A 13,501-nucleotide genomic window follows, 5' to 3' on the forward strand; every position below is an offset into this window, starting at 1 on the left:
CGTAGCTCAACTGCCATTGGCCTGTTGGTGTGTTTCGCGCACGGATTGGTTGTTTTGCGGAACATCCCGGAAATATTTTACGAACGATTTTGTGAATTAAATTTAACTTTTAAAAATGAGTTATCATTTTAAACATGTTGAGAAAAAGACAACATTATTTCAGAAATTTAAGAATTTATTTTCACCTGACAAGAAAATCGAAACGCGAGGTGGTAAACTACTTCATAAGTATAAAACACCTGCAGCGTACATGGAAGGTGAATACGGATATCATACTGTCTTATGGTTCGACAGTTGGAAACGCTATACTAAAAACGACGGTGTTTTAGCTTGGCCTGATGATGGTTCATTTAATGTAAGAGTTTTAAGAAATTTACGAGAGAAAATGAATGCTCTTGTTCCAAAACCGAGACCAACTCAATTTGAAGCTTTAGTTGAGTGGGAAGACGAGATGTATCAGTTACAAAGAGAAGCTAGTGGAATTAAAAGACCTTCTAAAAATCCATCATGGAAAAGAGAAACTCATGAAGATAGATTGCGAATGTGGAGACAGGGAAACATGAGTGAAGGATTGTATTTAATTCATGAAATGGTAATGGGTTCTCCTACAGGGAAATCTATGGAAAGTGAATCTGAGGATGCAGTTATGGAAGAAATATATACAACTGCTAGAAAGAAACAGCCTAATCAGCCTTTGAGACCTCCTAGATCATGGTCTACTCCGGTGGTTTCTACTGAAACTTCACCGAGTGCACCTCCAATTAGTGAAGCTCATAAACTTTATCCAAATAATAGTGAAATCACTGAAACTCCTAGAAGATCAGAATTCGAGAATGCTCGAAATGAAGGTAGACATTTTTCAATGACTCCAAGAGCAAGGGAACCTCCAAAAGATTATGCAAGAGAGACAAGAAATGTTGAGGATGTTGATTATAATGAATATTTAAGGTCTAAAGAAGAATTAATTAAAAGAATGACAAAAGGCATGGAAGCTGTCACAGTTCCAGTAACAATAGGTCCTGTTCAGCCTGTATTTGATCAAAGAGATACAAACAAAAACGGATTAACTATTCCTTTAAATACAGAAACTCAAAAGGCTACTGAAAAATTTTATTCAGACTTGACTGAATTAAACACTTCTAGATCGAGAATGCCTGATTTAACCTTTAATGAGGATTTATCTCCAAAAACACCAATGGGTGCTATGTCAGATGTAGGAAGTCCTGAAGTTAGGGTAACCACACCAAAACTTGATGTGGCCAAATTAAAAGCGAATATAGAAGAATTAATAATTGGAACAATTGGCCCAGATAGTTTAAATTACTATCGGGATGATGAGCTACTATTCATTTGCAAAAGTATTCAGTGGAAAACGAAAAATAAATATGATCAATTAGAGGATCTAGCTGCAGAACTTGAAATCGATGTAAGTAAACAAAAGAATTTTGCAAAGCATTACAGATTAGATTTTTCAGAAAGTGACATTGAGAGTTTGAACTCAATGGGAAGAATAGTTCACATTAAAGATTTGATTGTCTATATCAAAAAGCTAGGAGAACTGAACAAATGGAGAGTGAAATGGACCAAAAGGAAGGAAGATGAAAGATTGGAAAAATTGTCAAAACAATTTCCAATGAGGGAAGTTGCAGGTGGAGAATATGTTCATGTCCCATGGTCAAGACAAGACATTCTGTTATTCACAAAGGACTTTCCAAAATTGAGGGAGAAACCAGTTGAGTGGTACAGGCAAGTCGATAGATTTATCAAAGTGTCAAAAGTTCTGTGGATTGATTTAGATGGATTTTTTGACATTGTAGTTCCATCTGATCTTTGGACAGAATGTAAAATATCTATTAGTTGGCCAAAAGCAGAACCTGAGCGAATTAAAGAAACAGGTGCCCCAAATCCACTTGTAATGGATTTCTATGAGAAAGTAATTGTTTGGATGAAAAACAAAATTCCACCCAAAGAAGTTGATTGGGTTAAAATAGAAAGAACAGAACAGGAAACAAAAGAATCAGTTCATTCTTTTTATGAAAGACTATTGTTAATCTTTAAACAATACAGTGGTTATGAAAAATTAGATGAAAAAGACATGAGTCATTTTATCTATAGATTTGTTTATGGACTAAAACCTGAAATTGGAGAAATGATCAGAACTAGTATTGTCGGATGGCAAGCACTATCTGTAGATGATATTCTAAGAAAAGCAAAATATTGTAGCGATGAATTAGAAGTAAAACAGAAGAAGCTGAAGGAGAAAGCCATGTGGGCTCAGGTAAAGGTGGCTGAGCAACAGATTGCCAGCATGGGAAATAAGAACACTAATTTTGTTCAAACTGGAAATACAAACCAGATACAAGGAAAGTTTAAAGGTAATAATTTCCCAAAGAAATTTAGCCCAAAGATAGAAGAGCTGAAACAAAGATTACCTTGTTTTAATTGTGGCGAAATTGGACATTGGAGGGACGAGTGTCCTCATCCTCCTAGAAACTCAAAGAATCCCTTATTGAATCCACAGATGCAGAATGGTGTTAACCTGCAGCAACAGCTACAGATGCAACAGGGGTTAAATGAATTTAATATTCAGCGACAGTTACAACAACAGCAACAACAACAGGTGAATAATCGTCAAGACCAGTTGCCACAACCACCTTTTCCGAATTGTGGGGGAGTTCAAAAATATAATCCAAACGTGGGATTTCAGGGATGTGAACAGGTAATAAAACCACAAAAACAGCAAAAGCAGCAAAAGGTTCAAATGCAAAATGCTTCACAACAATTTTTATTAACAGAAAGTCAAGACAGTGATTCTGATGATTATTGCTGACGGTGCCCGAGAGAGGAGGAAGAGTGTGTTGTTGGAGCCACTCTTGAGGTTGACCAGTCTGGTCCTTATGTAAACGGGAAAGTTAATGATGTAGACATCACTTTTCTTGTGGACACTGGTGCTACCCGTTCTACTGTTAGATCAGTGGAAATTGAAAACCTACCTCTCTCTGGGGATACCATCCAAGTTGTGGGAGTAAGTAATCAGCAAATTAAAACAGACTTAACTGATCCAGTACCAGTTGAAATTGGAAATTACAGAGACAAACACAGATTTGTGGTTTGTAATAGTAGTCCAGTAAATCTATTAGGTAGAGACATCCTATGTAAAATGAATTGCAGAATATATTGTTCTCCTGAAGGAGTTGAGTTACAAACAATGGAAGAAGATGGTTTGTACAGAATGACAATGATGATGATGGAAGCAGAAGAAACAAAATTGTTTCCTGCATTTGAAGAAAAGGATTTACCTGAAGAGCTAAAGGAAACAGTGAAATCTGAAATATGGGATTTTACTGGGAATGAGATGGGTCTGATGAAAAACGTAGATCCTGTAAAAATTGCATTGAAACAGGGAATAGAATTTCCAAACACTCCACAGTATAAAATGAAAACAGAGACAATTGAAGGTATTACACCTATAATTGAAAAGTTAATCAAGCAAGGTGTATTAAAGGAAATGAAGAGTAGCTCTTGTAATTCACCAATTATGGGAGTTAAAAAGTCTAACGGAACATTTAGGATCGTACAAGATTTGAGAAAGGTTAATCAAATTGTCATTCCATGTTGTCCTGTGGTTCCAAATCCAGCAGTAATTCTATTTCAGATTCCACATGATGCTGAATGGTACACAGTTATTGACCTTTGCAATGCATTCTTTACTGTTCCCTTACACCCAGACAGTTATGAAATCTTTGCTTTCAGATTCCAAGGTAAGACCCTTGGATGGACAAGAATCCCTCAGGGCTATACAGAAAGTCCTTCAATCTTTAATGAATTATTAAAAAGATCATTAGAAGATTTAGACTTACCAGGTAGGTCTACGCTGGTGCAGTATATTGATGATTTGTTAATAGCTGCAAAGACAAGAGAAAATTGTGTAACAGACACAATAATTCTGTTAAATCGCCTTGCAGAAGAAGGACATAAAGTGTCCCCAGCAAAACTACAGTTTTGCAAACAAGAAGTAAAATATCTTGGTCACAGAATTGCAAAAGGAAAAAGACAAGTAACAATAGAGAGAATAAAAATGATTCAAGCAATGTTACCGCCAAGAACACAAAGACAGGTCAGAATGTTCCTGGGAATGGTAGGTTACTGTCGACAATGGATAAGTGGATTTTCAGTAATTGCAAAACCACTACAAAGATTGACCAAATCAGATGTAAAAGATCCAATTATTCTCAATGATGCTGAGATGGAATCTTTTGAGAACCTGAAAAAGAGCTTATGCCAAGCTCCTGCTTTGGGTATGCCAAATTATGAGAAAGATTTTGAATTGTATTGCAGTGAGAGAGAAGGATGTGCATTATCTGTGTTAATTCAGAGACATGGAAATCTAAAGAAACCTATTGCATACTTCTCCGCAGTTCTTGATCCAATTGCAAAAGCATTACCAGGTTGTTTGAAAGCAGTTGCAGCTACTAGTATCAGCCTTGAACAAAGTGAAGGAATCATTATGGGATTTCCTGTGAAAGTTTTTGTGCCTCATTCAGTTGAAATATTACTGACAAGAGGTAAGACTCAACATTTAACAAGTAGCAGATTGACAAAGTATGAGAAAATCATACTGGGAGCAGATAATGTTTCGATTTCAAGATGTTTGAATCTAAATCCTTCTACATTGCTACCTGATTCTGAAATTGTTGATGATATTGAAACTGAACATGAATGTTTAGATGTCATGGAATTCTGCACAAAACCAAGAAAAGACATCAAAGACAGACCTTTGTCTGAATCGGATTTTGTCTACTTTGTAGATGGCTCATGCTTAAGATCCGAAGGAGGTGTCTTGAAAGCTTCATACTCAGTTTGTACAGTTGTAGATGTTGAAGAAGCATCATGTCTTGAAGGAGTTCGTTCAGCACAAGTGGCTGAATTGATTGCTTTAATTCGTGCATGTGAAATATCAAAAGATATAAGAGTTACCATCATTACTGATAGTCAGTATGGGTACGGAGTTGTGCATGATTATGGACAACTCTGGTCACAGAGAGGATACATGACATCAACAGGATCACCAATTAAAAATGCAGTTTTCATTAGAAGATTAATTGAAGCAATACAATTGCCAAAAGAAATTGCCATAGTCAAGTGTGCAGCGCACACTAGAGGAACTGATTATATTTCCAAGGGAAATGCCTTCGCAGACGAAACAGCAAAGTACTGCGCAAGAAAAAATTATTCATACAATCGGGAGAGGAGTAAAGAAACTGATTCAAATTCATTAATGTTAACAACTGTTGTAGAAACATGGCATGAGATTAGAGATTTACAAAACGAAGCAGATGATGAAGAAAAAGACCTATGGTTAAGATCAGATTGTAGACCACGTGAAGAAGATGGAGTGTGGGTTTACAAAGATGGCAGAATAGTCTTACCAAATTGCTTGATTGCTGACATGGCCAGATTATATCATGGTCCTGCACATTTAGGAAGAGATTCTATGGTCAGACTTTTTAGAGAAACATGGTTCAATACAAAATTTAGAACCATTGCAGAATCTTTTTGTCAAAGGTGTTTGTCATGCCAACAAATGAATCCAAACAGAAAATCAGTGGTGGGGACAGGAATAATTGGTCGAGAAAGTGGTCCCTTTACCAGGTTACAAATAGATTTCATTGAAATGCCCTTACACAACTGTTTGAAATATGTACTTGTAATTGTATGCTTATTCTCAAGATGGGTAGAGGCTTTCCCTACACGACATTGTGACTCAATTACAGTAGCAAAACTAATGCTCAGAGAAATCATCCCAAGGTACGGTTTTCCAGTCACTATTGAGAGTGATGGAGGAAGCCATTTTGATAACAAACTGTTGAAGTTAATTTGTGAAGCTTTGAGCATTGAGCAGAAAATACACTGTGCATACAGACCAGAGGCATCAGGTGTAGTCGAACAAATAAATGGAACTATCAAAAACAGAATTGGAAAAATGTGTCTAGAGACAGGAGTTAAGTGGACTGATGCTCTTCCACTTGTTTTGATGTCATTAAGAAGTACACCAGATAAAAAGACAGGTCTGAGTCCTCATGAAATTTTAATGGGAAGAGTTATGAGGCAAGCTTTTGTACCTGTAGGTAAACTGTTGAGCATAAATGACAGTGCAATTTTGGATTACTGTAAAAGGTTATCTGATATGGTAACTTCTGTGTCTAATCAGGTGGGAACTGAAGCTCAATCAAATGAAAAAGTTTTGACTCATGATCTGAGACCTGGCGATTGGGTCAGAACGAAAGTACATCGGAGGAGGAATTGTCTATCTCCTAGATGGCAGAAACCTAGGCAGGTAATCTTGATCACTACTAATGCTGTAAAGTGCAGAGGATTGAAGCGCTGGATTCATCCAAGTCATACTATTCCAGTACCAACTCCTGAGAGTTCTGATGTTGAAAGTGATACCACAGATGATTCTGATTCTGAAGCAGAAGACAGAACAGAAGGTGAAGTAATTCCAGATTCTGAAGATCGACAAGAAAGTCGACATCTGGAAACTGTGCCAGTGAATGGAAATCTGACAAGAAAAGACTTAGAAATAATTGAAATAGATTCTGAAGGTGAAGAGAATCTATTAAAAGGAAAGATAACTGAGGATTCAGTTGTCTCTATTGAAGACAAAGAAGCTGAACCAAAAGAAGTTTCAGACCAGGAGAGTATCGAAAGGCAGAGAACAAGCTCTGAAGTAAGGAACAGAAATCCGAAATCTGGGAAGCTAGAGGTAATTGAAGAAGAAGAGGAGAACGAATTACCGAGTACCAGTGATGGAAGACAAAGTGAAGTTCCTGAAGGAGTGAAATTGCCGAATAGAGAAGTTCCTGAGTCAATTGAAATTTCAGACTACGAAACTGAAGAAAGTGACGTGGAAGGTGAAAGTGAAAACAGAAAGAAAAGGACTTGGAAGTCAGAATCAAATAATTCTGAACCAAAGAAGAAGTACGTGAGAAAAGCAGACTACTGGCCTGGTGGAAGATTGAGAGTCAGATTGATCAAAAAGCCAATAGAACAAGTTGAAGAAATAAGTAGTCAAAAGAGTCCAGGAAAAGAAGTTGGAGTTGGAAGAAAAATTGAAGTGATATCGAGAAAAGGAAAGAGAATAATTAGACCAAACCAGAAATACAAGTCTCCTGAGTGGACTTACTTAGTAATTCCACCTGTTATTGACATATATGATAGTAGTGAAGAAGAAAACGAAATCCAAGAAATTAGTGACAATGATTGAAGTACAAAATTATTAATTTGGCAAAAGGCTGAAGAAATCCTGTTAGTTGACACAAGGTCGAAGAAAAACTGTTTAGTTGAAGAAAACTTATGTATGACATAAGGTCGAAGAAATCTTGTTTAGGGTTATAAAAGAAAAATATATTTTAAAAGGGGGGTGTATATAAATTTTAAAATTATTTTTATTTTTGAGGCTAAAAATAACCTAAAAATGCCTTACGTTAAGGAGAGCACTTCAAAATGTTCTGTTTTTAAAAGATGCTGTAAGATGACTCTGGTATGTCTGCTCATTTTAGTTCTGCTCTGGTTGGTACTAGCTGTGATTATACCTTTAGAAATGAATAGAGAATTACACAAAGTTAACTTAACAAGCAAAGCTCTGGTTAGCCAAACTAAACATAGTGCATCTGCAAAAGTAATTGATCATCAGCCTAATATTCATCAAGATAAATCAATAGGTGATTTTTCAAGCAATACATTCACAAAGCTTTTGAGTTAATATGTAAAGGTAATGGATGCAAAAGACTGTTATGTCTGCGTTAAGTTACCTGCTTCTGTTTCTGAGGGAGTAACTTATAATATGCTTCCTCTCACTTATGCTGTAACATGTAGTGTATTAACTAGTTTATTTTATCAAACTGGACGTTTAGAATATTACTATTCAAATTATGATGAGATTTTTGCTAATGTTAAGATTGATAATGCTTTAAATAAGCATAAGAAAGCAAAACAAATGAGAGAATATTTCCTTGTTACTAACGAACTCACTTACGAATATGCTTACAAGAATAATCTAACATGTAAATTAAGTGCTGAAGGAAAGAAATTTTTGAATATGGTTGAGGAGAGAAGAGCAATTTATAAGAGAAATGAATTAGTCAAGCAGACTAAGTCATCCTTCTGGCAAAAAGAGGATGAGAAATTAAATGGCAAAATGCTTGAAAATATTGCAATTCACATAGACAAACCTGTTAGTGGAAAGCTTTGCATTAGAAGAGATAATACACTTTTTGATAATTATTTTGTAGGTGCAAGCAACTGTGAAGATACTTATCAGATTATGGGAGGTTGGGGATTTAAAGGTGGAAAAGATCCTATCTTCCCTGGAATTTATTTTGTTTGTGGTGACAAAGCTTACTATAACCTTCCAGACCATTGGTATGGAACTTTTTATGTGGGAATTGTTTTTCCTAAAGTGTTTCATGTTGACAGAGATTCAGAAGGGTTGTTTAAAATTCATAATTATGTAAATAGAGCTAAAAGAGAAACTTTTACTGAAGTTCTGGGAGATATTTTTCAAGCTGTAATACCTTTTGTTGGTATAACCCTAAATGCAGGGAGAATCAGAAAATTGTCCACTATAGTTGATAGATTATCAACTGACACTGCTGATGGGTTTCAATTAGTGAATGTTGAAGTTATTGCTATTAGATCCATGGTAATTCAAGATCGTCTTGCTTTAGACATACTCTTAGCAAAAGAGGGAGGAGTCTGTGGCATTTTACATGTCCAACATTGCTGTACATATATACCGGATGAAAGTAAGAATATTGAAATGTATATTAAGAATATTACACAAATGCATTCAGAGATAATTCCTTTAGAAGAAGAAGATTTTACAGGGAAACTTTCAAAAAGGTTTCAAGCAATTAAAACCTGGTTTCATAATATCGGAAGTTCAATTCTTGGCAAGATTCTGGCACCTTTGATTATAATAGTATTCATTTTTATTTTGACTAAAGTAGGTTGTTTGTTACATAAAAGAAAGAAACAGTTGAAGGAAAAGAAGAGAATCTATAAACTCAGAAAAGAAGAGGAAAGGGAGATCGAGTTACAGGAGTTACATAGAGAGCGTCATGTTAATTGCAAAGATTATGCTGAAACAGACTTTTAGGTTTACTAATACAATTGAATTTGAATCGATTTCTTAAAAATTTAATTTACCAAAATTTTGAGTGCTGGTGTGGTGATTTGTTAATCACCAGATGAGGGAGTTGATGGAGCGAGATAGAAAACAAAATTTTGTTTAAACTCGCAAAGTCACATTTCCATAACATGAATAAAATTATTAATGATTTGTGATATGTCGTACTAATACAACTTAGATTAAACTTTACACGTGGGGGGACTAACATGTGTGCTCATAAACGTGCATATTTGTTGCATCTTTTTGTTCGTGCAAAATATTAAAATAATTTATTGTTTTCGTTTTTGTCATTACTAACTGCTGCAAACTTAAAAGAAGCATGTGCTTGTTTTGCTTTTCCTTGTCTGTGTGATGTCATTTCTACTATTCTAGGTGCATATGGGTCTCATAGAAAAACGGAGACTGGTAAATATAAACGCTGCTTTATTTGTTTGCATTAGCTAGGTAACATTTTGATTAATCGGGTGGGTTAATTAATTAGTAAACCATGGGGTGGATACAGAATATACTTTATTTCTTACATTAATACTTTTCTTGTGTTTGTTTTATACTAGAAAACATAAGTTTCCAGCTTTTGGGCCTAGTTATTTGAGCCGCAGAAAAAGAGCTGATCTATAATTCTGCAGAAAGTCACGAGACGCCCATTCTGAATTAAAACGTTTATTGAAGCTGCATTCACAAAGCAAAAACTGATGAGCTGACATCATTCTGTCGGACATGGCCAAGGTCGAAAGTGAACTTTTTGTCAGTCCTTAACTTGGCATCCGCGGAAGTTGTACTGAAAGACTATGGAAGCTGCGAGGATGACTTAATACAAAGTTGCAAACGCAGGAAGCTTCTGGCTTCACGTGGAAGAGACAATGGTCTTTGTAAGACATGATTTTGTGGAACTTTTTAAGAATCGGGTGACATGTCACTTGTCACTCTCAGCCAATGGGACGTCGAGGATTTCTGAAAACTTTCCTTTGCTAGTTTAGTTAGCGTAGAAAGGTATAAAAAGTCATGCCCTTAGGGTTGGGCTGGCTGCTGCTTTCTGACTTTCCGATGAGGGTGATGTGCTGCTGGACTTTGCGTGGAGCACGTAAGAATCCTCAAAGACCTTTACTTTAATTTCTGTCTATTTAGCTCAGTTAGGGAAATAGGTTTTAGAAATGCTAAACTTTATATAATTTCTTTAAATTTGATTCAATTGCTTAAATTGTATTTTTCTCATATTTCTTACCATCATGCTTGCTATATTGCAAATAAATTTCATTTATAAAACTTTCAACTTATATACCATAATTTAGAAAATAAAATCTTACTTTTGACAAACAAGCTGGTCTTGATTATTCAGAAGTATAGGTTACCATTAGCTAGATTACGTCGCCTATGGTGGTCGTTTAAATGGTTGGGTTTTATTCTAATGACAATATTCTTTCTGCAAATGTATAAATATGTATATAGTTTGTAGATAATGTGTATATAGATTTATTCTGACCACCTGATTCAGTAGGCCCAAAATATATCAGGTTCATAAATGGGTCCATATTTAGTATAGAATTTTGTTTATAGATTATGAAGTTGGGTAGCGTAGTTTTTGATATATTTTCTATAGCCCGCTGGATCACCTCCCGTTTCTGCTTTTTTTGACCAGTGAAACAACTCTTTTTTTTTAACAGTTTTGTGATAGGTGCCACAGTATTGGAAAATTGGTCAATAAACCTTTGGTAAAAATTGGTGAAACCAAGGAAACATTGTACATCTTTTTACCGAAGTAGGTGTAGGCCAGTCTGTTACTGCTTTAATTTTCCGTTCCGCCATTTGCATTCCCAAAAGAGAATGATTCTTTAAGAAACCTAAACCAACCCCTCCGCTAGTGCGAGAGAGCCTGGAGGAAAGACTTTGACCCTAGTGCCCGATCAGAATATATATCCAAGTTTGCAGTCTATAAAAAAGCCTTCCTGGCAAGGAAGGCAGAATTTTATGAACCTAAATGGTGACTGCCAGCAACCCTCAAAAAGAGACCTTTCGGATTTTGAAAGAACTTAGGCAAGATAAAGAACAGAAGCCCTCTTTTTGTCTGGAAGATTGCAACAAGTTCCAGTTCTTCTTTACAAAGAAAGTAAAAGACCTATTGACAGAAATCCACTGTACTCCCACGTTCCCCCTGTACTCTAGTGCCAGCTTTTCCACCCCTAAGTTTCGATAAACCTCTCACCAACTTCCCAATGCTCACTCATGACTCCCTCTCCCCCCTACGAGGGCGGGTGAAATCAGGATCCCCTGCAGACCCATGCCCACCAAGCATCTTTAAAATGGCACTACCCGGGATCGAAAGCGAGGTCCTCTTGCTCCTCAACCAATCCCTGAGCTGAAGCTCACGTCATCCCGCTTCTACAAAATCCTGGGGCTGAAACAAAGATTCAAAAAAACTTCAGGCAAATTTCCCAACTCCCTTTCTTGGCAAAAATACTCAACTCAATACGCAAATGAGCCCAGAGTTCTAGATTGTAATCGCTGGTCCCTGTACTCAACAACACAATATTCAAATGAGTTCCAAAGCACACGGTCATGAGAGTGCCAATACAATATTCAAATTAGTTCCAGAGCGCACGATCATATGTGTGCCAATACAGCATGCAAATGAGCTTCAAAACGCACAATCGTATGTTTGCCAAATACAGACTTGAAATGAGCTCCAAAGCACATTCGGACCCAACAATGTTCAATATGAGTATCACAAATAAAGTGCAGAAATGAAGATTCTCTGTTGCCTTCAAAACAACAGAGGCTTACCTGAAAGCCCAAGATAAAAAGGAATGAGCTCACAAGTCTGCAGAAGGGACCGGGGCTGCTCCCATTCGGCAGGATTCCAGAATAGTGAGCAACACCCAGTGAGGCGTGGCTCCTTTTATAGGCAGACCACACCATAGGCAGACCAAACCCACAGTGAAAAAGGTAGACCGCACCCATAGGCAGCAGACCATACTCACAGTGAAAAAGTAAGACCACACCTAAAGGGACTACTGTGTGGGGATTCTGGGATATGTAGTCCCCTATAGCTACATCCGGAAACAGAAAAGGAAAACACATAAAAGAAAATGGACAATGAAAGGAAAATACAAGGAAAACATATTGCGGTGCTCAATGTACACTTGCAGAACACCACAGCCACCATCTAGCAACAGGAAAATGTAGTTTCCCACTTTGTATCGTGGTAGTGCCATACGTACGATGGACACGGAAATCCAAATGAATAGTGGGGGCGGGTTCTAGAACGCACACCATAGAGGCGACGCTAATATTTACAACCCGCGCCTCACTCTCTCACCCGTCCCTTTTATACTCTGAAATAACTGTTTGTCCACAATCGACCGAGCAGTCACTTCTCTGACTGTCCGTCCACGGTCTCATGTAATTGTCTACCTCAATCTGGCTTCTGTCTGTCTGCGAAACGACCGGACAATCACCTCAACTGATAGATTCAAACGCTCAATGTTCCACATTCAGCAACCCATGACCAGCGTTGGTTACTCACACACTCACACATTCTCTCCCTCTATCTTGGGTGGTCTTACGACTCCCTTATCAATGGTCAACAATTACTCTCTGGGTGTCTTCTACACCACAATCCCTCAGGCTACTCGTCGAGCCTAAAGTACCCGGGCTGTACGCTTTCACAGCCTGATCTCACAATCACTCAACATTCACTCCAACTCTGCAAGACAAGACATCACAACATCAAACAATACTGCAATCTAACAACACATAACCCTGTTCATACTCACTCTCCCATGAACTGATGCTTTCGCGTCTTTCACTCTCCGTTAGTTTCCATCAAACGCCGTCGTCCTCCGCTGACGATCCGCCGGACGACCATCATCTGAATTCTATGGGACTTGGGAATCTCTTATCCTAATCTAGATCTCCCCTTACTCTCGAGAAAACCATCCTCGTCTGCTACCAACTGATAACCCCGGATTCTTATCTTATCTTTTAATCTGATTTACCAATGCTAAGAATCCTCGATTCACCGGATCTTTTTATCTGCTAAGAAGTGTAAAGGGGAGAAACCATTTTCCTTATACAATTTCAACTGACCAATCAATTCAATTCAAAGGACCACTGACTACGAGATAAAGTTTTTGGGGATTTATTACAAAGCCAAAAATAACTGAACATACAAGCACCTCAGCACGAGGTTAAGAAAATAGATGGGCACTAATACAAACATAATCCTATGCAGGAGCCTCATCCTACTCCGAATAAGAAGAATAGTTAACTCTAAAAGCATCAGGCAAATGATGACAGCTCCAATCTGTATCT

The sequence above is a fragment of the Lissotriton helveticus genome, chromosome 8 (genome assembly GCF_964261635.1).
Source record: "Lissotriton helveticus chromosome 8, aLisHel1.1, whole genome shotgun sequence".
In the NCBI taxonomy this organism is placed as follows: Eukaryota; Metazoa; Chordata; class Amphibia; order Caudata; family Salamandridae; genus Lissotriton; species Lissotriton helveticus.